The sequence below is a fragment of the Suncus etruscus genome, chromosome 15, assembly GCF_024139225.1.
Source record: "Suncus etruscus isolate mSunEtr1 chromosome 15, mSunEtr1.pri.cur, whole genome shotgun sequence".
NCBI classification, from domain to species: domain Eukaryota; kingdom Metazoa; phylum Chordata; class Mammalia; order Eulipotyphla; family Soricidae; genus Suncus; species Suncus etruscus.
The window spans coordinates 69,818,372-69,843,978 of record NC_064862.1 but is presented as its reverse complement, the minus strand read 5'-3'; the positions used below and the strand labels follow the sequence as shown (position 1 = coordinate 69,843,978).

General features: G+C 37.8%; 1 protein-coding gene and 1 non-coding gene across 2 annotated transcripts in view; both read left to right on the top strand.

Moving 5' to 3' along the window:
* Positions 1–25,607, top strand: part of LOC126031265 (autism susceptibility gene 2 protein-like) — an 876,657-nt gene that overhangs the window by 633,069 nt on the left and 217,981 nt on the right. The gene's annotated exons all lie outside the window — the stretch shown is intronic.
* Positions 11,600–11,706, top strand: LOC126031649 (U6 spliceosomal RNA). Its single transcript, XR_007503481.1, has one exon. It is a non-coding gene; the product is annotated as a U6 spliceosomal RNA (small nuclear RNA).

The following is a 25,607-nucleotide window of genomic DNA, read 5'->3' as shown; positions in this document are numbered from 1 at the left end:
TCATGTGCCTGTTAGTATCTCCAAGGACAGAAAGTAGACAGGTTTCCTCCCTTTCACAATTTTCCATCTCTTTTTTCCCAAGCTCATTCTTGCACTGCAACACTTCACTTATAATCTGCTAATTAAACCATTTTACTCCATTTTGTATAATTTTTAATTTAGCATTCATTTTCAACTTAGCTTTTGGCTTCGTTTACTGATAATAAACAGTGTTGCATACAACACATGTTCCACAAAACACTCAGTCATACACATACAGATGCCAGTAATTTTTTCCCAGTATGTCAGGCACATTAAAATTAAAAGCGGCATCTCCCCTCACCCTTTCCATTACTGAATGTGCACCCTGTTTGAATAATACATATCCCCAACAGTCAGCAGTAGGCTAATGTGTAAAAATTATGTGTAGGATGTCACTAGGACCTTTTGAAAATTCATGATTTTTCCAGACATATTTCTGTAGAAGATCACTGGAATGGTATCTCTGATATTTTGGATGTGTATCTTTGGCTATATAAGCACTAATGGCTTTTTAGAAATGCTGCTGTATTTTTTATAGAGTTGTGATCATTTTAAAGAAAGGTCTTATGTGGTTTTCAGATCCCCCCTTTATATTATATTTTGAATCTTAGTCCAACTTCTACATACACAAATTCCTTTAGCTTTAGATTATGTCTGAAAATGTCCAAGGTTGTGAACTTTGAAGTGTATGGATACCTTTCTAAACAGTGGTCACTTATTTTACCTGTCTAGCTCTACTATTATTTTAGAATACATTTAATTTAGCTTTTCTCCTACAATTATTTAAAATGTTCTTCATTTGAATTGTTCTGATGTTGCATCTATTATTAATTTGTTATATAGGAAGTTATTGTCTGCTATATATCACCAGAGCAAGGAAGTACTCTTGGTCATATTCTTTAAAAACTAGGTGCTAAGTCAGAAATACATACTGAGCATATGATATATGGTTTGTGCTTTGATAGGTTCTGGAGAAGCAATGACATAAAAACCACCATGGTCTTTTCCCCTACTGAGATGACTTCCCAGCATGGAAAGACCATCATTTTTCAAATACTGCATTGGCAGTGGTAGACATATTTGAAAAGTTTAGTGATGTCTAAAATATCAGACTGGGATTCTACCTTTTCTGGATATTTGGAAATCTTCCTCTCAAAGCAGTATTGTTTCAACTGAGCCTTGGTAGAATTTAGCTAGGTTATAAAATGGATGTGAAGGGACAGTATATGCAAAGTCCCTATGGTATGGAGAATATAACATATTTGTGTACTAGGTAGAAAATGTGTGGACATGTACTAGAAAATGCTTCCTGTGGGGATCATGATTCTGATTCCAGAGGAGCAGAAGTCATTGATGTAAATGTCAGCTTTCGTACTAAAGATAGTAAAAAAAAAAAAAGGAGCAATTTTAATCAGGAGCCAAAAAAAAAAAAAAACACTATTTTTATTGGAGGAAGCATTATTTTGTGTGCTTTCAAAAATGATTTGCAAGTATTTTGGTCAATAGGTATGTTTTCAGTATGACAGGAGAGAAATGATAATGATAACCTGGTGGATGTTGTTGGCATTGTGAGAAGTGATTAATTAAAAGGTTTTTTTTTGGGGGGGGTGATATACACAGCATAGTGATCAATTGAGCTTATGGAGGGGGGAAGCATCAAGCATAGAAACTTGGTTTTCAATTAGAGTAGTTTTAAAGGTATGTCTTATGAATTTTTCTTCTTGAGGATGATGAAAATACTATTTTGTTCTCACATGAGTGAAAGTTAGAGGTCATCAGGTCATAAAACATGCTCATATTAGTAGAGTTATTTTATATATATTTTAACTAAATGACAGATTTTTAATTGAATGGTAGATTTTCTTTTCTCCTTTTGGTTGTCATTCTGCTGAGAGCTAAATACAACTCAGAAGTTGACTGTTGAGAATTACAGATGAAAATAACTAAGTATCCCTATATTCAGCTACTTGTCTTAGACACTGCTATTCTTGAATGTTATAACTTTGTTGTACTCTTGAAAATCATGGTTTATTTCTCTACGAAAATATTTTAATGTTTCTCTTTCTAAGTTACTAAAATATGAAACCCTGCTCACACCTCAACACATATGCCAAATTGTAGGATATTATCCTTCTTATATATACAAGTAACACTGATTGAAACTGGTCAAAGAGTAGGAAAGAAATGTGGATCTTCAAAGGTGTGTATGGCTGGCTGGAAATTTCAGTCCTATACTCAATTAATGTTTGCTTTAATTTTCAAGAACAACCTCAGCAGATATTTCTGCTGCCCCTCCGATGTTCCCTTTGCCCTTTACTTTAGTGGTATTGGCTTTATTTCTAGCTGTCAAATTCTGTTTATATATGGGATTTTCTCTGGTTATCAAATTCTGCTTTGCTTATGGGGTAGGTAGGATGTAAGTAGGAACAAGAGAACTTTTGTTCAAATGCCCAATCTCCCTTTAGTGAGGCCTTCAGGGGAGTGATTTCCAGACTGGCTTGGAAAGTTTCCCAGTGACATTGACTTCTGGTTGCCTACAGTGGCAGTTGTGTACATTACACACATTTATTCCTGACTACGCTTGGCACTTACCTTCCCAAATAAACTTCTTACACTTGTCTCAGTCTTTCTTTTGGAGGTCCCCACACTACAACAGTTCTGTGACCTTTATTTTTCCCTCTTTTGAATGAGAAATTTGACCAATTGGTCATTTCCCATTGCTTATCATCAATGTTTCTCATCTTCATTATATGTTTTCTTGCTATTGGACAAGGTTCTGTTAACATAAATTGTCTTCTTTTGCTCCTTGTTGGTATTTTGCTTTGAAATTAGGAATTTTATTTTGTATCCAGCTGATAGGTGAAACTAAAGAGCTAAAATATCCCGTGCTGATCAAATAGAGACACTTTGATGGTGCCAGGACACATTCACAAAGAGGCTGTGGACTATCTACAATATAGAAATGCTACCTCCCACTTCCTGAAGAAGTGAGTCTAGTCTCCCTTTTGTCTGTTTGTTTTAGTTTTTGGGCCACACCTGGTGTTACCCAAGGGCAATTCCTGGCTTTGCACACAGGAATTATTCCTGGTGGACTTTGGAGACCATATAGGATGCAGGGATTGAACCCAGGTCACCTTATCCAAGGCAAGTCCCTTAGCTACGGTGCTGTTTCTCTGCTCACCCTCCAGTAGTGCTTCTTTTATCTAGATTTTCCTCCCAAATCTTAGTATCACAATCTATCATAAACTAGACTGGATGCCCCTTTGCTTACTTTCCTACACTCCTTGATCCTTAATTTCAGATGTAGTCTGAACATTTTTAATTAAAAAATAAAACTTTTTCATGGGCTTGATAGTACTTTAGCCATGAATAGTCAATTATGTGTTTGTGAGGTATTATTGATATCTGTATTTTTTTTTTTGGCATCCATGTACCAGCTTCATGCACAAATTAGGCCATTGCAATGTTACTTTTTGTCCTGACTGCAGCCTTGCCTGTGTGTTCCTGCCTCATCTCTCTTGATTATACCTTCCTGTGTGATAAGGAAAGGCAAACTTTTATTTAGGTCCAATGAGTTTTGTAAGTATTTGGTTCTCTGTGTTAAATAGCCTCTTTTTGTTTAAAGTTATCAAGTAATTCCTGTTTCCTGGTTTGAAGCATAATTGATATAAACAGATTGAAATGACTTTGTGCCTTAAAATGTAAGTGCAGAGAAAAGCCAACAAGAAGATTAGAAAGGAATAGCAAATTCAACAGGCCAGCACATACCACACTGTTGTTCCCTGATCCAGCGTTCTGTAAAGGCAAAGGCAAGGCAGTTGCGTTGCTCTGAAGGATTTCTTTCATAACCTCTTATCTCTTTTGTATTCAACAACCTCTGGTGACTAAGAGACAGTTCTCTCTCTTTGAGTAACAGCTTTTATAACTTAGCCTTTGAAGCCAGTGAAATATTACTTTTCTTTTTCCTGTGAAGTAAGGTAAACTATTGGAAAACAGAATAATCTGCCCAATTGAGAGGAAGGGAATATTTGGAATGCAGTGCTGCTGATTTCTTAACAATGTAGTAAAAAGAAAGAAACATGCATCATTATTGGACTCATTGAGATGACTCAAGGTGTAAACATACTGGTCAGCAGGTTCCATGCCCTTGAGGTTTATGATTGGCCACTAAGATGTACATTTTTACTTTCTATATTCCATTCATTATGTTAATTTCCCACCATGCTCCAGCCCCACCTCTGCCAATTATTTTTGTTTCAACCTTCTAATTACAGCATTATATGACCATTCAGACTGGTAGTAATTAAATCATTACTTAATTCACAAAGTGTGCTATAATGCTAATGCTTCTTGTCAGCTGAAATTGCAACATGGCACCAACTTTCTTTATTCTCCAGAGATGGGACAGTGGAGAGGAGGGGTTGCTCCTCTATCAAATAAATGACTTTACTTACTAGTGACCAGACCAAGTGGCTGATTTCCCTCACCCAGATAAAACAGTTGTAAGCCTCTTTATGTGTACCTGCAGTTTATCACTGTCATAAAAATTCATGATCTTGATATTTTTGTGGAAAGCATCTTGATAGTCAAGAAAAAAATAAGTATATGATAGAGTACTGTTTGCTGCCATATTCTCTCATCATTTTGTTCTTCATGTTACATTATTTTTAACAGTAAAACAGTGGCTTGTCTTTTTTCCTCATATTTAAAACAGATTTGTTTTCCGCACAATTAGACTTGTGATCACAAGAACACAAAGTAGTATTTTTCTCCTTCTGGATAGAGACATATCGTATGATGGGCAAATTGTCAGAAATAATTATACCAAATGATGGAATAAAATCCAATGGAAAACATCTCTCCTTTCTAGTGCTACATTTTACTTAAGACACAATGAACATCAAGCACATTTATGACAAGGTGAAATTGACAAATGGCCCTCTGCCATAATTTTATTTTTAATTGCTAGTAAACTAATTATCTAGAACAGCATGTTGTATAATCCACAAAACTGTCGCTCATGCCTCTTCAATAAAAGTGAGATATATGGTGTGGAAAACTTATTCTTTAAGAGCTCTCCTAATAATAACAGTAATTGCATACCAATATACTTGTATAGCTAGTACAGAATAAAAGGCTTCCTTGCACCCATGAAATATTATTTTATGCCCATAGTGTTTGTTTTGGATTTGAGTATGAAGTAAGTGAAAACAGGTATTTTTTTCTCTTTAATACCAAATTGGCAAGTGAGTAGGGGGTTTGCCTTGCATGCAGCTGACCCAAATTCAATCCCCAGCATCCCAGATGATCTCCCAAACCTGCCAGGAATAACTTCTGAGATTAGATCCAGGAGTAATCCCTTAGCACCGCCAGGTTTTTACCCCAAACAAAACAAAACAAAACAAAAAGCAAATTGTGCAACTAATTCTTTAAATACAATTGTTTCAAGTGGTTGCATAATGATTCAAGGATTATAATCCCAGTGTTCTAGAGGCAGTAGTTTCCCTCTAGAGTGAGGGTTGGTGATGCTCACCCTAATGGGACCAGCAGTCAGTACATTTTGCCTCTCAGCCGTACAGTCTATGTTGCAGCAACTCAACTCTGATTGTGCCCTAGACACAATGAAAAAGACTGAAAGTATGTTCTGGTGGGCACAAAAATTCAAACTCGAGATGATTTTTATTTGTCACCAAACATCCTGCTGGGTATTTTTCAACTATTTGGTTGATAAAATATGCAGCCAGCCATAGGTGTATTTGACCCAGACGCTGCAGTTTCAGCCCTTACTCTTGACAAGAGCTACATGTCACTCCTAGTCTGTTTGTAATCCCTTAGTGTCTGCTGTGTGCTGCACAGATGATAAGATAAACCTTCCAGATAATCATTAGAGATAAAGGGAGCAAAGTCTCTTTTGTGAAAAAGCTTACATTTGAGTCAGAAAGACATATATAGATAGAACTGAAAGATGCAGTGTTAGATGTTAAGTGATGAAGGCCCATTTGTGGCCACAATTGCCATTATTTTCCAAGGGCAGAGGTGGGCAGGGGGGACTATTTTAGGGAGGGAGACCTTTTGCTGAATCTTGACCTGGTTAGATCAAGATTTCTTTACACATGAAGATGAAATTCAGCTGCACCCTGGAAATAAGGCCTTTGATATCTAAAAAGATATTGGGAGTCTTCCTTTGGGGATGAAGATTTGAAAACGATGAAAATGTCAAGAATAAGTCACATATTCTTGTTGGTTTTCCCCTTTTTCACTGCTCCATTTAATATCATTATGGAAGTTTCAAATATATTAAAATTTTTAAACGATTTTACAATTGAAACCAAATGCACACCACCTAGATTCTATATTAACATTTTGCTACATTTATTTATATCACACATCTGTCATTTTATATATTCTTTTAAAATGTTTCTTCCAACCAAAATCTGTTATCTCTGTAAGTTACAGAGATAAGATAAATAAGATAAATACTAAATTTTTTTCCAAAGTAAATGTGAGACATTGTTACATTCTTCTAGACAACTGAAGTATCTATATAATTTATTTGGATTTATGCTGACATATATTTTTATTTTGGTGCAAAATTCACATTAAATAAAGGGTATATACTAACATTGAATAATCATTCTCAGCTTTGATATTATTTAACTCTATTTAACATATTCCCATTAAGATGTTTCCACATCCCTGAAAGTCCCTCTCAGCTAGTTCTTGCCCCCATTCTAATTCTAAAAGGATTAAAAATACCAGAAATTTGGGCCCGGAGAGATAGCACAGCGGCGTTTGCCTTGCAAGCAGCCAATCCAGGACCAAAGGTGGTTGGTTCGAATCCCGGTGTCCCATGTGGTCCCCCGTGCCTGCCAGGAGCTATTTCTGAGCAGACAGCCAGGAGTAACCCCTGAGCACCGCCGGGTGTGGCCCAAAAACCAAAAAAAAAAAAAAAAAACCAGAAATTTGGGGCCGGAGTGATAGCACAGCAGTGGAACATTTGCCTTTCACACTGCCAGACTGGGTTTGATCCTTGGCATCCTATATGGTCCCCCAAGCTTGCCAGGAATAACTTCTGAGTGCAGAGCCAGGAGTAACTTCTGAGTACTACCTGTGTAGCCCAAAACTATAAAAATAAAAAGAAAAGAAAAAGAAAACTATCAGAAATTAGATCAAAGAGATAGTACAAGAAGCAGGAACTTTCCCTGCAGATTGTCTTCCCCGGTTCAATTCCCAGCACACATATAGTCCTCCACACAGGAATGATCCCTGGGTGTACCAGATGTGACCCAAAAGAGGAAAATAAATCTGAAATCATTTGCTTTTGGGGTGTGGAAGTACTCCCAGGGTTTCTCAGAGGGTACTCAAGGCTTTGTGCTCAGAGATTGCTACTGCACTTGATCTTAGCCAAAAGGCCTAGAAGTGATCAGAGATTGCTAATGATAATATTCAGAGGACCACATGTGCTCTTACCTGCTATATTATCTCTTCACCTAGAAATCACTTGTTCTGATTTTTCCTGATGTAACTGCATCTTGTTTATTTTTTACTATCATGTAAGTTATACACAAAAGACACTCATTTAGATTTTACCTTTTATCATCACATATTTTACTTTTCCTGCTTTGTTGTATTCATGGAAAAAGACAATACATGCAGTTATTTTCCACAAGAAACATAATCTTGAGTGTTAGCTGTCTAGTAGTCTATTATCAAAAATAGATTTTGGGGCCGGGAAGGTGGCGCTAGAGGTAAGGTGTCTGCCTTACAAGCGCTAGCGTAGGACGGACCGCGGTGCGATCCCCTGGCGTCCCATATGGTCTCCCCAAGCCAGGGGCGATTTCTGAGCTCATAGCCAGGAGTAACCCCTGAGCGTCAAACGGGTGTGGCCCAAAAACCAAAAAAAAAAAAATAGATTTTGCCCTTTTTCATACATATTGTAATTTTTCATTATTTTACATGAAACTAAATGACCTATAGATAAAGATTTTGTAATATTTTGGGGGAGAGCTCTGGGTCACACCTGACAGTGCTCAGGGCTTACTCATGGCTTTGATCTTAGGAATCACTTCTGGCTGTACTCAGGGGACCAGAAGTGATGCTAGGGATTGAACCTAAGACATCCAATATCAGGCAAGTACCTTGCCCTCAATACTATCCTCCAGCCTCAAAATCCATGTATTTTTTTACATAGGTGGTAAAAATTTGGCAGCATTTGATACCATTTGAGAAGCAGTTTCTATTCTAAGCAGTTTATATTCTTTGTACTTAGTGTTTTAAATATCCTTATCCTGCACAGCTACTTGTGCTCACTTAAGGACTTAAATTTTCCTTTTATAAACTATATATTAATTCTTTGTTATCAAAAAGAATTTTTCATTCTTTTAAATAGGCATTACCTTTAAAAGAATAAAATGCCAAAGCAGTATCATAGCAAACTATTCATTTTGTGCTTAATTTGTCCACATGCAAATTAAAAAATAAAATCGCATAGTGTTTTCACTGTCTTTGTCTCCTTTATTTTCCCCAAAACAGTTTTTGAAAATCAATTTAGAATAGATCCACAATTCTAAAGTAGAATTATCACAGAAGGTTTACCTAGAAATATGCTGTTCAGTGCTTAAATGTCTTCTCTAGTGTTGTCATGGGTTTTTTTTATCTAGTATAAAGGAGAAAAATAAAATCCATCCTGTACGCTAAGAGCTTTAACATAAACTTTGTTCAGATGTTTTAATGCTTCTACAAAAAATTCCTACAAATTTGAAATTCTACAAATCTTCTGATATTAGTTGAGCTTAAAATTTACAAGTGCTGGGCCCAGAGAGATAGCACAGTGGCGTTTGCCTTGCAAGCAGCTGATCCAGGACCAAAGGTGGTTGATTCGAATCCCGGTGTCCCATATGATCCCCCGTGCCTGCCAGGAGCTATTTCTGAGCAGACAGTCAGGAGTAACCCCTGAGCAACACCGGGTGTGGCTCAAAAACAAAACAAACAAACAAACAAAAATTTACAAGTGCTTAAAGAGATCTTCAATATTGGTACAAAGGTCTAGTTGTAGTTGTTAATTTACTAATTAGCAATGTTTATTTTTTGTTATGAAGCACACAGTGAAGCATTTAAAGTATTGATTACCACATAAGACATTAAGAAAGATTATTATACTTGAGGAACTATTTGACTGATTAAAAATTATTTCATTATGAATTTATTCTGCTACATTCCTTCAAGTTAACACCAACATATAATGAATGTGCTCATGTAATTTCTTTTCTCAATTTGGTGCAAGACTTGTATAGCTCCCAGTGGTAGGTTTTGCTGTTGTATTACATGATTAAAGTGTCCATCAGAACCTTACAGTTGGTAAACAGTATTAAAAATCCATCTACAGCTTCTGTAAACTGTACACAGAGCTATGAATATTAGAAGAAATGGAAATATTTTAATTAAGTCAAGTAGGACTAGTCAAAGCAAAGGGACCAGTTTATTCAATTGAACATGTAAATATCTATTCATCTATAGCACAACTGAACTTATGTTGTCTATTAAAAGTCATTCTAGGGGCCGGGTGGTGGCGCTGGAGGTAAGGTGCCTGCCTTGCCTGCGCTAGCCTAGGACGGACCGAGGTTCAATCCCCCGGCGTCCCATATGGTCCCCCAAGAAGCCAGGAGCAACTTCTGAGCGCATAGCCAGGAGTAACCCCTGAGCATCACAGGGTGTGGCCCAAAAACCAAAAAAAAAAAGCCATTCTATTTCTTATAAAAGTATAAGCCATTGTTCAACATGGAACTGAATTCTAGAGTCTTCTCAGGCTTTCACAAGTTGCATGTTATGGGTTATTTTCTTTTATATTATTTTTATTAATATCTTTATTTAAACACCTTGATGACAAATATGATTGTAGTTGTGTTCCAGTCATGTAAAGAACACTTCACTTAAACATTTTATTCTCTGCATTCAGTGTACTTTGAAGAATTCAGCTTTGTTCAGTGCAGGGATGGAATCTTGGTATCTGGTTCAGTTATCCTATCACCATTTTCTTTTTTTCAAAGAAATTTTTTCTCTTTATTTCTTCATAGTAAGTCTTATAAGCACTGGGTACTTTACTAAGAATGTTTTGTGCCTATTTTACTTAGTCCTTACTACAGTACTTTTGCATTGAATAGGTGAAGATGTGGAGGCTGAAAAGTTCCCTTGCTACTGAAGGTGGCAAGATTAATCTGTGAGCACAATTCTCAGGATATACATTGTGTTAAAATTAGTTCAAATTGTGTTGAAGGTGATTAGACACCAGGAAGAAATTTTCAAAATAAATAGATGCTCAAAGAAGCCCCTCAGTGAGCTGAGCCAAATTGAGTGGCATAAAGAAAATTTTCTAGGATTTTTGTCACTTTTAAGAAATTTTAAAGCAAACAGAATTAATAATTTTATTTTTCCTCAATTTTCTGTATTCATATTACAAGGCAAGAAGCTGAAAACCCGATGCCTGGAGATCTGAATTCATTAAATTCAGTCTTGGGGGGACCGGTGAGGTGGCACTAGAGGTAAAGTGTCTGCCTTGCAAGCACTAGCCAAGGAAAGATCGCGACCGCAGTTCGATCCTCAGGCATCCCATATGGTGTCCCCCCCCAAGCTAGGGGCAATTTCTGAGCGCTTAGCCAGGAGTAACCCCTGAGCATCAAACGGGTGTGGCCCAAAAAACCAAAAATTCAGTTTTGGGGCCAGAGTGGTGGCGCAAGCAATAGGGTGTTTGCCTTTCACAGGCTAACCTAGGACAGACCATAGTTCGATCCTCTGGTGTCCCATAGTTTCCCCAAGCCAGGTGTGATTTCAAAGCAAATAGCCAGGAGTAACCCCTGAGTGTCACTGGATGTGGCCCAAAGCAACAACAACAAAAAATTGCAGTCTTGGTGATGGAGCAGTAGTACAGATGATAGGATGGTTACTTGCACATGGCTGAGCCTTTAGATCCCCAAAACCTCATATGGTCCCTTGAGCCCACCAGGAGTTAACCCTGAGTGCAGGGCTAGGAGTAAGTCCGAGAGCTACTGGGTGTAAAAACAACAATAACAATAAAAATGTAGTCTTCAGTGTATCTGAAACATGGAGACTGGATTCTTCTTAATTTTTTAGTGATTTTTAACTAAAAAATAATAACTAGTAAAAAAAATACATTACTGCCATTCCAACATAATAACATATTTAACTTCCTTTTAAATACATTTGAAGTCTTTATTGTCATATAAAGTATATGCTGTAAAATATATCTGATAAATTACAGTTTAATAGATTTTACAGTTTAATAGATTTTATCGCAGAGTTGTGTATCCATCACCAGACTCCATTGTTAGGATGTTGGCATCACACCACTTCCTGGACTAGTCACTCCCTAGTTCTGTTCATTTTCACACATAGCTTTAGTGAAAGATATTGTCCTAAAGGGTTGACTCTTTTAACATTATAAAATGCATTGCTCTGTTTTAGTAATAATTTTAAAGTATTTTTCTTTTAGAATATTTCAATTTTCTAAAAGAAAAATACTTTGACATTATTAGATGTTTTTTCTTAAAATAGTTTAAGTAGTGTGTTCACTTTGACAGCACATATACTAAAATTAGAATGATACAGAAAAGATTAGCATGGCCCCTGTGCAAGGATGACACGCAAATTTGTGAAGCATTCCATATTTTTTAAGAAAAAAAAATTTAGGTAATGTAGTGTTGTGTTAACATTTGGGGTCTTGATATATAAAGTCACTGAACCTTTCCCACCAACAACCTTTAAGACCCTCTTCTGCAGCCCTCTTGTTCACTTCTTCATTCCCCTACTCTGTCTACTGCTTGATAATTTTTCTTTTTCAATCCAGGGTCAAGGATTTGTCATCATTCAATTAAGGTCAATTTTTCTGATACATTGGAGTATACCACTGTTTTGTTATTGTTAGTCTGATATTTTTTCTATTTATTATTTATATTGACATTATATAAAATATGTGTCTTGGGTATTCACCTAATGGTTTACTATTTGTATACATGTGAGATGATCATGTAATAACTAGTTAATATCCTTCACATACATAGTTACCAATTGTGCATGGCATTTTAATGATTTTTCTTTCATCTTTAACCTAACATGTGCCTCTAGCATCTACTTTAAGATGTTTATTTGATGGTATTAAGGCTTTTATTTTGTTTTGTTTTATTTTGTTTTGGGGAGCCACACTCGGTGGCGCTCAGGAGTTACACCTGGGTCTGTGCTCAGAAATTGCTCCTGGCTCGGGGCACCATATGAGAAACTGAGGATCGAACCCACCCACATCTAACCTGGGTCAGCCACATGCTAGGCAAATGCCCTACCACTGTGCTACCACTTCGGCCCAGTCTTGGAGTTTTTAAACCGTGCTAGCGTTACTCAGGATCTCTTCCTCTCTCTTCACTCAGAAGTGACCCCTGGAAGTGTTTGGGGGAACCATATGGGGTTCTAGGGATTGAACTGACATCAACTGCATGCAAGGCAAGTGCCTTACTTTCTGTACTATCTCTCCAGCCCCTGGATTTTCTTTTTTTGTTTGTTTGCTTGTTTGTTTGTTTTTGTTTTTTTTCTGTTTTTGGGCCACACTTAGTGACACTTATGGGTTACTCCTGGCTATGCACTCAGAAATCACTCTTGGCTTGGGAGACCATATAGAACACTGGGGATCGAACCGAGGTCCATCCAGGGTCAGACGCATGCAAGTCAAACACCCTACTGTTGGGCGATTGCTCCAGCCCCATTTTTTTTGTTTGTTTTTGGCCATACCCAGTGATGCTCAGGGATTACTTCTGACTGTACACTCAGAAATGGCTCTAACCATATGGGACACCGGGGGATCGAACCACAGTGTGTCCTAGATTGGCAGCATGCAAGGCGAATGCCCTACCTCTGGACCACTGCTCCGGCCCCCAGCCCCTGGAATTTCAAAAAAATTAGTGTAACAATCTATTTCTTTGTTTTTGTTTTTGTTTTTGGGCCACACCCGTTTGACGCTCAGGGGTTACTCCTGGCTATGCACTCAGAAATTGCCCCTGGCTTGGGGGGACCATATGGGACATCGGGAGATCGAACCGCGGTCCATCCTATGCTAGCGCTTGCAAGGCAGACACCTTACCCCTAGCGCCACCTTCCCGGCCCAACAATCTATTTCTTTAGGTTCAAGATTTTTTTTTTTTTTTGGTTTTTCGGCCACACCCATTTGATGCTCAGAGGTTACTCCTGGCTAAGCGCTCAGAAATTGCCCCTGGCTTGGGGGACCATATGGGACGCCGGGGGACCAACTGCGGTCCTGATCCTTGGCTAGCCCTTGCAAGGCAGACACCTTACCTCTAGCGCCACCTCACCGGCCCCTAGGTTCAAGATTTTAATTAATCTATGTTTTTTTTTTTGTTTGTTTGTTTTTTGGTTTTTGGGCCACATCCCTTTGACGCTCAGGGGTTACTCCTGGCTATGTGCTCAGAAATCGCCCCTGGCTTGAGGGGACCATATGGGACGCTGGGGGATGGAACCGCGGTCCGTTCCTTGGTAGCGCTTACAAGGCAGACACCTTATCTCCAGCGCCACCTTCCCGGCCCCTAATCTATGTTTAATGTTAATGTTGTTGATATGGATTAATGTCTCTATTTAGGCACATTTTGTCTCATTTTTCCATATTTTTCTATTGCCCATTTATATTAAATATATGTTACATAACACTTTCCCTTGTTGACTTTTAACATACTTTTATATTCTGAGTAATGGTTCTATTTATATATATACAGAGTTATCTTATTAAAATGTATCTTATCACTAAGTCATTCTAAAATCAGGAACAGGTTTGCACATTTAAGTCCAACTTCTTAGGAATTGCCTTGCATCGAAATTGTTTATTGCTTAGCCAAGGTCTGAGGATGATTGAATGCTTGGATTTCTGTCTCTCACATTTTTCTAAAGGATCTACACATGGAATGGAGATTGAATTCAGCCAGTTTAAGTATTCCCTAAGTTTTACTGTCTGTATTTGTAAACTTGGCGAGAATAAGTAGTTTGATAGGACTTTCTGTAGCCTTCCTTGTGTACAGCCTCATTAATCTTTAGGCTACATAGAATCTTATCACAGGCCATTTTTCTAATTCCCTCATCTTTCTATTAACTTTCTGGTTGGCTACTAGTTTGTTATTTATTTGTCTATTTATTTTTTGCTTGCTCCAAGCAATGAGATATTAAGCTACTTGTGGTACTGTTTCTCCTGGGTCTGGGGTTAGTTTGTTTTTGTTTGGGTTTTGAAGTTTGGTGTTTTTAGGTTTTATTGTGTGTGTGTTTGGTTCTTTACCTGCCACTGGGATACCCAAGCTTTTATATTATTTTAAGTGCAATCAATAATAAATTTATTTATGAATGTCTTTTAAGTGATCAATTTTCATTGTTTCCAGTGAAGGGCTATTATTAATCAGACCATTATAAACATTTTACGTTTATATTTTGTTGTGTATGTAAATATTTTAGGGGATTACTATGTTACTCACCCTAAACTGATTGGTGATTGTGCCCTACCCTAGGGTGTGACCTGGCATTCTGCCCCCACCCTAGGGTAGTACCTGATTCTGCTTCCACCATTGGTTGGTATCTGATCCCACCATTGGGTGGTACCTGATTCTGGGGAATAAAAACAAGGGTCTGTGGAAGGCCAGGGCTTTTTGGCTGGAACTGAAGCTGAGTCTTGGGCCTTCAGTTTTGTCCACTGAATAAAGCGAATATTTCCACGAGCCTGACTGTCTGCGAGCTATTTACCCACAGTTTCACCTCAGAACCGTGGGCTAGACAGGGTGGCAGACGCTGGGCTAGACAGGGTGGCAGACGCATGCTCTGAGCTGGAAGAAAAAGGCCTCATCCTCCATCCCACCATCAGTCAACCTCTTCAGGGGCTGACTTGCTACATATTTCAGAGTACATATGTGTACAATTTCAACAGCCCAATCAGGGTTAGCATTATAGTAAATTTTTTTTACTGTTTCTACCATTGCCATCACAAATACAATTCATATATTCTCATTTTATCAGGTGGGTATGTTGTAAACTTGCTAGCAGTCTGTTTTAAAAATATTAATAAAGTGACCTGAGAGGACAGAAATTAAGGTGCTTGCCTTGCACATAGCTAACCCTGCTTCAGTCCCTACCTGTCAGCTATTTCTTTCAGCACAGAGTCAGGAATAGCCCCTGAGCTCTATCTCTTGTGACCCCAAGCTGCTCACTCCCCACCCCACCCTACCCCAACCCTCCCCACCCCTCTCCACCCCTCTCCACCCCTCTCCACCCAACACACTCCTGCTCTCTCTATCCCAGTCAAGTAGAGCCTTCTAGCCAGGAATAGCCTCCAAGTACTACCAGGTGGAGCCTACAAAATGTTAGTCAAAAGTTAATGTTTAAAAAAAAGTCAATGCTTAGTAATTAATCATGACAGCAGTGCATATAACATTCGGTGGTCAAGTATTGTATTTTTAAAATTTAAATAAAATACATACAAAATGAGCTTAGTCTAAGGTCAATAAAATATATTGTTCTTTACACATATTCCATATCTTTTTTTACAAATCCCATAATATTATGAGATTTTCACCTGTACTGATAACTTCTTTTAATATAAATAGAAATTATAGGTAGCAGTAATCTCTAAACAACATTTGAAGGAAATTGTTTGGGCTACGGAGGTTAAAAACTGAGTCTGTTTTTGTAAGTCTTTGCCACTATTGCTTTTGTATCTTTGCTGCTCTCTCTTCCTCATCAGCTAAGAAGGATACATTCATGCAGATACAGGAACAAGGCTATAACACTGTACTGTACTCTTACTTCCTAGAGTATTTGCAAGCATTTTTACCCAAAAAAGTGAGTATTAGAGTTGTGCGCTTTTTTCACCAGATGGGGACCTTTATTCTCAAAATAATTGAGACTTGCAATGGGGAAGATGAGCTGTCACAGAGACACATCAGAAAAATAAAGGAGCAGTGGCTCTGGGCTCTTGGTTTGCAGACACCACAATTGAGTTCTATCATGAGATGTCATGGTCCAATGGGAAGAAATTCTAACCATTTAGAATGGGCATTTAAGTCATACTTTTCATTCAGAAATAATGGATAATTGTCCTTTCAGTAGATTGTTTTTTTTTTCTGATACTCTAGTCATTAATTACCATAGCATGATAAACAATAAAGTAGATTGTTAAATTATATGTTTTATTTGTTTTGAGCCACCCAAACGGATTGCAGATGGGTTGGCATGTCAAGGCATTTTAGTTTTTTGGGGTTTTTGTTGTTATTGTTGTTGTTGTTTGTTTTGGAATCACACCTGGGCATTTTAGGTCTTGGAATTATTTTATTTTTTTAAAGTTTTGTGTTTCTCGGCTCCAAGTCCCTTAGACTGTGGCCCCTTGGTGCTGTTTTAATAAATATATCCTTATACTCTCAAAAAAAATGAAAGAATTGGTATTTCTTGAATATGGTTTGCTATTCTCACCTCTCTTCTCTCATTGCTTACAATCTTTGCTAATACTTGTTTTCTTTTACACTCTCTCATTTATCTACCTAATAATAATATTGATAGTGACATTTTTGCATGCTTATCTTATCAGATGCTGTTTTGTGTATATTTCATTTAATGCATATTTTTTTCATACTTTATTTTTACTCATTCTTATCCACAATTTACAGAGGAATAAACTGTATCTGTGTTGCTATCTTTCCCTTTTTTGTTCATGAATTTAGCCCTTGTCTTTTAGGCAGGATTGCTAACCCAATGCCTTCATTTAACAGCTCAAGCTGCTGATTTACAGTAGACTTACAAGTTTCTGTTGGTGTTTTGAATGGTCTAACTCTAAACCATGAGTTACCTTAATGGAAATCACATGGCAGCTGGATCACTTGTCCTGGGAAATTCAATCCTAGAAATTTGTCCTTATACATAGAGGAAGTTTTGAAGAACAAGGGGCAGAGGTTATAAATCTCCTCACTGCCCTCATCCAGTGCCACTTATGTCCTCAAAATGATGAGCTTGGACTAATGGAACATTTATGGTAAGTGTGGTTTTCTCTCCTTGTGATTGCTGAGAAGGCTCACAGGAAATATTGACTAGCTCACATTCCTGATTTAATGGCTTTCCCCAGAAACCACCAATTGTAAACTGTGTTGAGAATCAGATGACTAATCCTTCATGGAGGCTCCACTTAGATGGTGTCTTTTCATTCGAGTCATCTCTGGCAAGCCTTTGAAAACCATATTCTCTCCACATTACTCTTTTCCCTTGAACTTTGCTCTGTTTTCTGTTGTTTTTTTTTTTTTTTTTTTATGTTTTCTTAGTAGCACTTATTATTTGACACTATCTTTTACATTTTTGGCCACATCCAGATGAAGATATAAGGTTCCCAGAGTCAAACAGTGTTCACTACTGTTCTGTTTCCCCTGCTTTCTCCCCAGCATCTAGGAAGTATACTCTGTGTCATAATACTTAAAAATAACTCTTGATGTACCTTAAGGAATTGAAATGTTGGGACATTTTGATTAGAACTTAAAAGGAGTTTCCAGCCCCCCTTTTTTTTTTTTTTTGAGTTTTTGGCCACACCCAGTGACACTCAGAGGCTACTCCTGGCTATGCACTCAGAAATCGCTCCTGGCTTGGGGACCATATGGGACTCTGGGAGATCGGGCCACTAGTGTGGGCAAGGCAGATGTCTGCCTTACTGCTTGCACCACCGCTCCAGCCTCATCCAGTTTTTTAACTACATTACATTAACACTGCCTTTCCACTAAATCTTTTTCCTTTCTACTTGGTGATTTTTACCATATTTTCATTCAGATCAATAGATGTATATTGCCTTTTTTTAATAAATAAAGCAGAAAATTGGAGCCTGAGCGATAGCACAGTGGTAGGGTGTTTGTCTTGCATGCAGCTGACCTGGGACAGATACAGGCTTGATCCCCGGCACCCCATATGATTCCCAGAGCCTGCCAGAAGTGATTTCTGAGCAAAGTATCGGGAGTAACCTCTGAGCACTGCCCAGTGTGTCCCTCCCCAAAAAAAGAAAGCAGAATCTCACCTTTTCCTTATAAGTATAAACAAATTCTGGTAAGCCTTGGGAATTCACCCGCTACATAGCAACATGATTTTTTATGCATTTATTTACAATAAATCTTCTTACTCTTTTTTTTAAATAATTTTTATTGCAACCAATGTGAATTACAAGTCTTTCACATTATATTGAAGGTACATAGTGACAGTGAATCAGGGCCATTCCCACCACCAATGTTGTCCTTCCTCTCTACACCTGTTCCCAGATGCACAAGATACCTCCCCTAGACTGCTAGTGTAACAGTCCCCTTTGTGTGTAGCTTGTTGTAAATTGGGGGTCTTGATTCTGTTGTCATTGACTTTGAGTTTGGTGTTTAGGTCTGATCATTTTTTATTTTCACTCAAATTTCAAGCGACTCTTTGCTCCTGGTACCATCCACTTTTTTTCCTCCTCAGTTCATGAGACAGAACAAGATGATTCAAGTTCTGGGTTCTGTTGGAAGTAAACAAAACAAAACAAAACAAACAATCAGCAATGGCAAAAAAAAAACAACAGCAACAAAAAAACAACAAAACAACAATAATCAAAAAGAAAAAAGGAAAGGAAAGAAAAAATCGGGGAGGGCTAATGTAGCAAGATTTTGTTGTTGTTGTTGTTGTTGTTGTTGTTTGCATAGGTACATTAAATATTGGGGATATTAGAAAGGGAATTTCCCTTGGCCTAAGAGATTTTGGGTTTCTCCTCTCCTGAAGCATACTGTCATGGTAATAACTACAGGCTCTGGACATGCTCATTATAAAACCCCAAGGTCTTTTATGGTGCCAGGAATCTTTCTGCTCAGTTGTGGCTGAATCAGTCCTCTGTCATTAGAGATCTTGGTAATTGCATAGATCCCAGGATGAAGTCTAGAATAGAGTCTTTCTTTATAGTTCTAGAAGTTCTGGTCTGTCACAGTTGTTGTAGTCAGTCTTCTGTAATTAGTGATCATGGTTTTTGCACAGATCTTAGAACAAAGCTTAGTATAGAGTCTTTCCTTATGGTTCCAGGTATTCTGTCCAGTCACTGTTGTCAAAGTCAGATCTCTGGAATTAGAGATATTGGTTTTTGTACAAATCCTGGGCCAGAGCCTAGATTAGGGTCTTACTTATTGGTCCCAGGAAGTGTTCTGCTTGGTTGCAGTTGCCAAAGTCAGTCTTCTGTAATGAGTGATCTTGGTTTTTGTACAGATTAAAGGACAGAGTGTCTTCTGATTTCATGTTACTATTAGGTGATGAAATAGGGCAACCTGCTCTTAGATCAAGTTGTTGCTGTTTCCTCGTCATCAGTAAATCCTCTTACTCTTATTATTTTTGATTTAGTATACAAATGTCCTCCCACTTCACATAATCCTAAACTTGCATAGAACATTATGGCAATAAAACCCATACCCCTAACCAGGATTTGTAGAAAAGGTAATTGCAGAACAATAATATTTACTCCATTGTTTATGCATTATTCTATTTAATCTTCAATCTAACCACTTATTTCCTTCATAAAGTTAGCTGAGTACGATATTTCTGGTTACCGTAAAAAATGTTCAGAAATAGAAAAACACTTGAAAATAAAAACAAAACACAGTTCATTAGGCCCATTAATTATTTTTGAAACTGAGATGCAGGAAGGTATCTTGCACTTGGCTTTAGGCCTCTGTAGCTAGTGACTTAAGATCTTTGCAATGTTGTCTTCTAGTTTGAAGATAATGTCTACACTATAGATGCTCAATAAAAATGCCATTTTTTAGTTTCAAAAGTTATAGTGATTGTATAACTTAAATATGAACTCATGTATACTAACTATTCCACAGTTATCTTTGACTTTAGTTTAAATTGAAGAGTCAATTTCTATTCTTGAAGAACATGATTACCTTCCAGTTCATCTCCACTAAACAAATAGCAGCTGTCCCTCATTGGCATGGACTGCAGTTCCACCACTGAGCAATTCTTGAAACTGACACTATTAACCATTCTGCTAAAAGGAGTCCTCTTCTCCTCACATGTTATCCTGGCCATGTCCAAAGTGTAATATTTAATTGCATTTTCTTAATCTTTACCACTGTATCGCTAAGCTTTCTAATACCTTCAAAATACCAAATCTCAGGCTTATCCTAATTAAAGAATCTCAATTTAATCCATATTGCATGACAATTCAATTTGTTGATTGCTTTTTCTCCCCCTCTTTGTGAAATTCCCGTCAAATGTATTAATTCAACATGATGAATCCTGTATTCAACCCACTGGAGTGAATAATTAAAATTAGCTGATAAAACTTTCAGCAGAATTACTTTGTGAAATTGCTGAACAGATGTGTCATTTTAATGAAAATCCACAGACAAGCTCCTTCTTCCCCTCGGCAGGATAAAAATATTATCCCCTTGGCACATACTTAATTTGGTGGTAAATACACTCGGAGCGATTGCTGGAAGGGAAGAAAAAGCAACTTGTCACACTTAGTAACTTGATTTTTCCCCAGCATGCAGTAACAGCTATCTACAGTAATTCATAGTGCTCTATTGTTGCTGCAAGTCCCAAAGAGAACTTATTAAAATGCAATAATCTCCTATTTAAACAGAAACAATAACCATTAAATTTCCTGTGGATCCAAAATTGAGCACAAGCCCCATCTGGTAAGAGTGATTAGAGGCCTGATGAGGGAATTTAATTTGCAACATTCAAAGACTAAATCTGAGCAGATCTTGTCACCTGGGACTGCAGCGCTGCTTGCTGTCTTCTTAAAAATCTCGACCTGAACTGAAAATGGAATGTAGAAGTGAAAATGGTACCCAGGGGCCACCCCTGGCAGGGTTGGGTTTCATTATGTGTCTCCCGCAGACCCAATGAGCAGAGGGGATTTCAATGCTGTCCACCTTGGCTTTCCTGGCAGGCTTCTAAGAGGCCCACGCCAGCCGCTGTTTCCTGTGGTGCCCTGTTTGTGGGTAATGGGCAGCCACTCTTAGTCCCTCACTGACTGCCCCCCCACCCCCCATCGTATTTTCTTTCCTCTTGCAGCTGTCAGTTCCTTGCTAACTTTAAGGCTTTCCTGGTCTTCCTGCCTCCTTCCATCCAGGGACAGATTCTTCAGCGGGCTGCTTTAAACACTGCAGAATCTCAGTTTCTGCTTCTCCTCAGTAGGCAGTCACCCCACCCGCCACCTCCACCCCCACCTAGTTGTTGTTTTGTTTTGTTTTGTTTTTTTACTGGAAGCAGGTGGATTTATGGCTTGTCACTATAAACAATTCTCATCTGCATCCCACCCCCTCCCCAGGGCATTTCTCTGTCAGTTTTCTTTTCCTATTTATTCCATATTTTTTTTCTTGATCTTTGGTTTTCAGGCCACACTCAGGGGTGCTCAGTGATGATTCCTGGCTCTGCAATCTGACCACTCCTATCAAATTCAGGGGACCTTGTGAGATACCAGGATTGGTATCTCACACCCTCCCCGCTGTACTATCACTCTGGCCTCTATTCTACTTTCTAAACTACAGAGAAACAAGATGTGTGTACATGGTCATTCAAGGCACACGAGTGCTTTCCTGTACAAGTGTGGATATGTGGCTGTATATTCATGTCAGAGTCCGGGGCAGAAACATGCCACATCTGTCAGTGAGTAGTAGCTGCCCATTTAGAATTGCCCTTTCAGAGCAGATGTCTTGCTGGTGAGTTGGCAGAAGGAAGATATGTGTTATGGTGTTCTGGGTGTTTATTTACCCAGTTACTATTTGTTTTTTTTGTTGTTTGTTTGTTTGTTTTTTTGTCAGATCTTCAGGAATTATCATGGTTATCAGCTTCTTCTGTTTCCAGGCCCTGTGCCTCCCTGCCTTGCTCTCTGAGCCTTCTTCAGCCCCACCCCTTGAATTATATCCCCTGTCCCCTCAGGGCTCAGCAGCTGCTTGCTTTGCCACAAACCAGTTCCTACTCTGGTGCATGATTTATCTTTGGAGAAGGTGATTTATCAGTTCTCATCTATAGCTTAGAAAAGCAAGATTAATAAATTCGTAAGCCTCCTTTAGCTCTCTCTCTTTCTCTGACATAGAAATTTAGCTAAGACGTGCCCTGGGATATAATTTTTAGGGTAAGGTGGAAGATTCTCTCTATGACCTTAACAGTCCAAGATTCTTGAGAATTTAACTATTTATTACACATCTACTGCCCCTAAGATCATGGACTTTCTCTTAGGGGACATACTGAAAAGTTCAGGATACTTCCTTTTGCCGATTGTTTAACTCACTTAATATTCACACTGTTGTGCCTTACTTACCCAACAGGTGACTGTTAAGTGATTTAAATAGTAGGATAGGGATCACCAGATCCTATTGGATGATGAATCTTCACACACTATCAATGGACCCAAGAGGGAAAAATACATAGAGATGATTAGGGATTGGTCTAGTCATGGGGGCAGCCTGGGCTCTCTGGAACGGCTTTGCTATTTTCCAAGACAAACTAGCCAAGGAGCACAGGTGCTTGGTCCAAAAAGATTGGAGTACTGTTTTTGTCTTCTCTCTCATCTCTGGTCCCACATAACCACCCTATTTTTTTTTTACTTCCCCTTAAGATTCTAGGTTACAGTAATTGAAGAAGGGTCTATAACAGAAAAAAAAAACAGTAAAGGAATTTTTCTCACATTCTATGCTTTAATTCTATATTCTTGCCTTTGTTTTAAAGCTAATTATTTCTCTGCCCTAAAAGGCTCAATAAGTATCTTATTTCTAGCCTTTATCTATATATACACTTTCTGTAAAATATACCCCAGATAAGAGTGCTTATTACTTTTTTTGAAGTTTTTGTCTTACTTTTTTGGGGGGTAAATAAAAGTTTTTGGCTTTGATGTGACGATTACACCCCTGATTTGGCTTCTTTTTTCAGACCTTTATTTCTAACCCCTGTGAGATCACAGTAAGGAAAAAAATTGGGAGGGGGGAGGAATGTGAATTCCTTAATAAGTCCCAAAGGTAATCAAAAGAAAGAAATGCGATATGAACAAACTCACAAAATATTCTTGTGTTTCTTTGGGGCATACTTAATACACAAAAGTTCAGGCTTTTGTAATGTTAATTTCTGGGTGAAGGAGGAAAGCCATTATTTTAAAGAGTGGTGGTGTTCTCTGAATAAAAGCTTTGATTTACAAAAAAAAAAAAAAAAGCTGTTCTAACACACCTGCATTATACCAGGGCTGCTGTCTTGAGTCTTTAGTTGCTTGGGTGCAAGAAATGCTCCATTCAGAATGCTTAGAAAAGCAGTTAGCTGAAACCAGAATAAGCCTGACAGAGTTATTCTATTTTTCTGTTTATGACAATTCAGTCTGTCCATGATACAACCCTGTTCTTCAGTAGATTTTTCAAGAGTGACAGTTTATCTCAGCAAGTTTGGGTTCCTTTCCCCTCTTCCTAGTTTGACACTAAGGAGAGTAGGTCTTGACAATCAGATATCTTCAGTAAGTAATTTGGAAAGCACCATGCAAGTATAGTTTCTGTGAGCATCTCAGTGATAGTGACTAGACACAGACCTTCTCACTGTCAGTGCAGATGGTTTCATTGCTTCTTCTACTTTATGGATCCAATCGTATGATTCCAAAGAGCTTACGCTATCCAGCTCAGCCTCCCAGAATCTAAGATAATTGGAGATTTGATAAAATTAGAACATTGTTGGAGACTTGCAGTCTAGGTTCTGAAGGTCACCATTCCATCTTCAATTTTCTTCTCTCCATTTTACCTTCTTCCATTCATGCATCCCTTTTTTCTGCCTTTATGTTGGTTTCTATTATAGTTTTGGTTCTACAAGTCAGGTGACATTTTCACATTACCTGTAATTAAACCGTTAATAAAATTAAGTATGAACTGCCTTTGCAAAGAGCTAACACTGAGTTCTCAGCTCAGATCATTTCTTTCTCTATTGTTTTTCTTCCTGATAACTTTTCATTCAGTGTATTTGTCTAGTTCCTTCTGAGTTAATCTCGTTCATACTGGTTTCTCATTCTCTCTCTACTCTTAAACCATATCCCACTGAGTGTGTATGTGTATCTTAAAGGACTATTCTCAAAACTGTTATAGTTTTCTACGTCGGATATGCTTTGCCAACTTCTTATTATTAAGGAAGGAGGAAAAAGAAAGAGCAAGAGGGGCTGCTTCTAGAGGAGGCAATCTATAGAAATTACCCTTGTTTCTTCTCCAAAGTAGTAAAGGTCACAGCAGTAGTTGCAAAACCCATAGGCGGCCTACTGCCTTCCACACATTCAGCATTACTATTCTTGCCTATTTTACCCTTAGGCATCTTTTATTTCTTGCACAGATGGTCTCACTCAGGCCTAACAAAATGTTTTAAGCTTTGCATAAATTAAAACAAGAGGTCTCTGAGTACAAAAGTGCAACTTTCTTTTTTTCACTTGAAAACAACTATGCTGGCATCTTCTACAAAATTACAGCCTCCAGCCAAGCTTTCATAATCTGTTTTTCTTTATAAAAGGATAAGGGGGTGAATGTGTTAGAGTATGTGTATATCAAATACAGATTTAGTTCTAATGAATGAGTTATATGGTGTTGAGGCTATTGTGTTTCACTGAAGGTACATCAAACAGCATTAAGGATCATTCACTTGAAATACGAAAGGTTTAGGAATAATGCATTTGATATGCATGAGTTATGGAGTTTTTCATAAATTTATATATGATAAATATTGAGATATTTAGGTTAACTGGAACCCCCCCTCTAGAATTTTTAATAGGGTTGACTCATTTAATAGACTGATTTATAAGTAACCTTAGAATTATAACCTTTCATTCTAAATAATCATGTACCACTACCATGTTTCTACTGTAACATACATATGTATAATATCAAGATATGTAAGCTGTGTAAGAAAAAGTAACCTATTTCTTTTCATTTTTAGCTAACATTTTCAATATCCTCTCCTGATAAGCATTAGTTTCTTCTGAGTACTCCAGTAGATAGATCATACTGCTAGTATTACTCTACCTGCTATAACCACCTTTTTTCACTTAACATAATAGCATAAACCTACTTTCATATTATTAAGAGATCTTTTTCAGATCAAATTGCTTTAAAAATTATGCTAGTGAGTCACTTATGGAATCAGGTAATGCCATTCAGAGCATATAAATTATCTTCATAAAAGAAATCTAACCCTTAAGTGACATTCAGTAATCAATCCACATTCTAGGAACAAAGAGAGTGCTTTTCTATCCTTTTAACATTTTAAAGGAACCTATTCTAAATGGCCAAATACTTGGTTGTATAGGGTCCTGAGTTTCTCATCCTCTAAAAGATCACTAAATATTTTCTTGATAAGGAGTCAAAAGCTCTGATATAACAGTCTTAACAGCACAAATAGATACAGCAGGTAAGTCTGATTTCTTTTTTTTTTTTTTTTTTGGTTTTTGGGTCACACCCAACAGTGCTCAGGGGTTACTCCTGGCTCTATGCTCAGAAATCGCTCCTGGCTGGCTCAGAGGACCATATGGGATGCCAGGA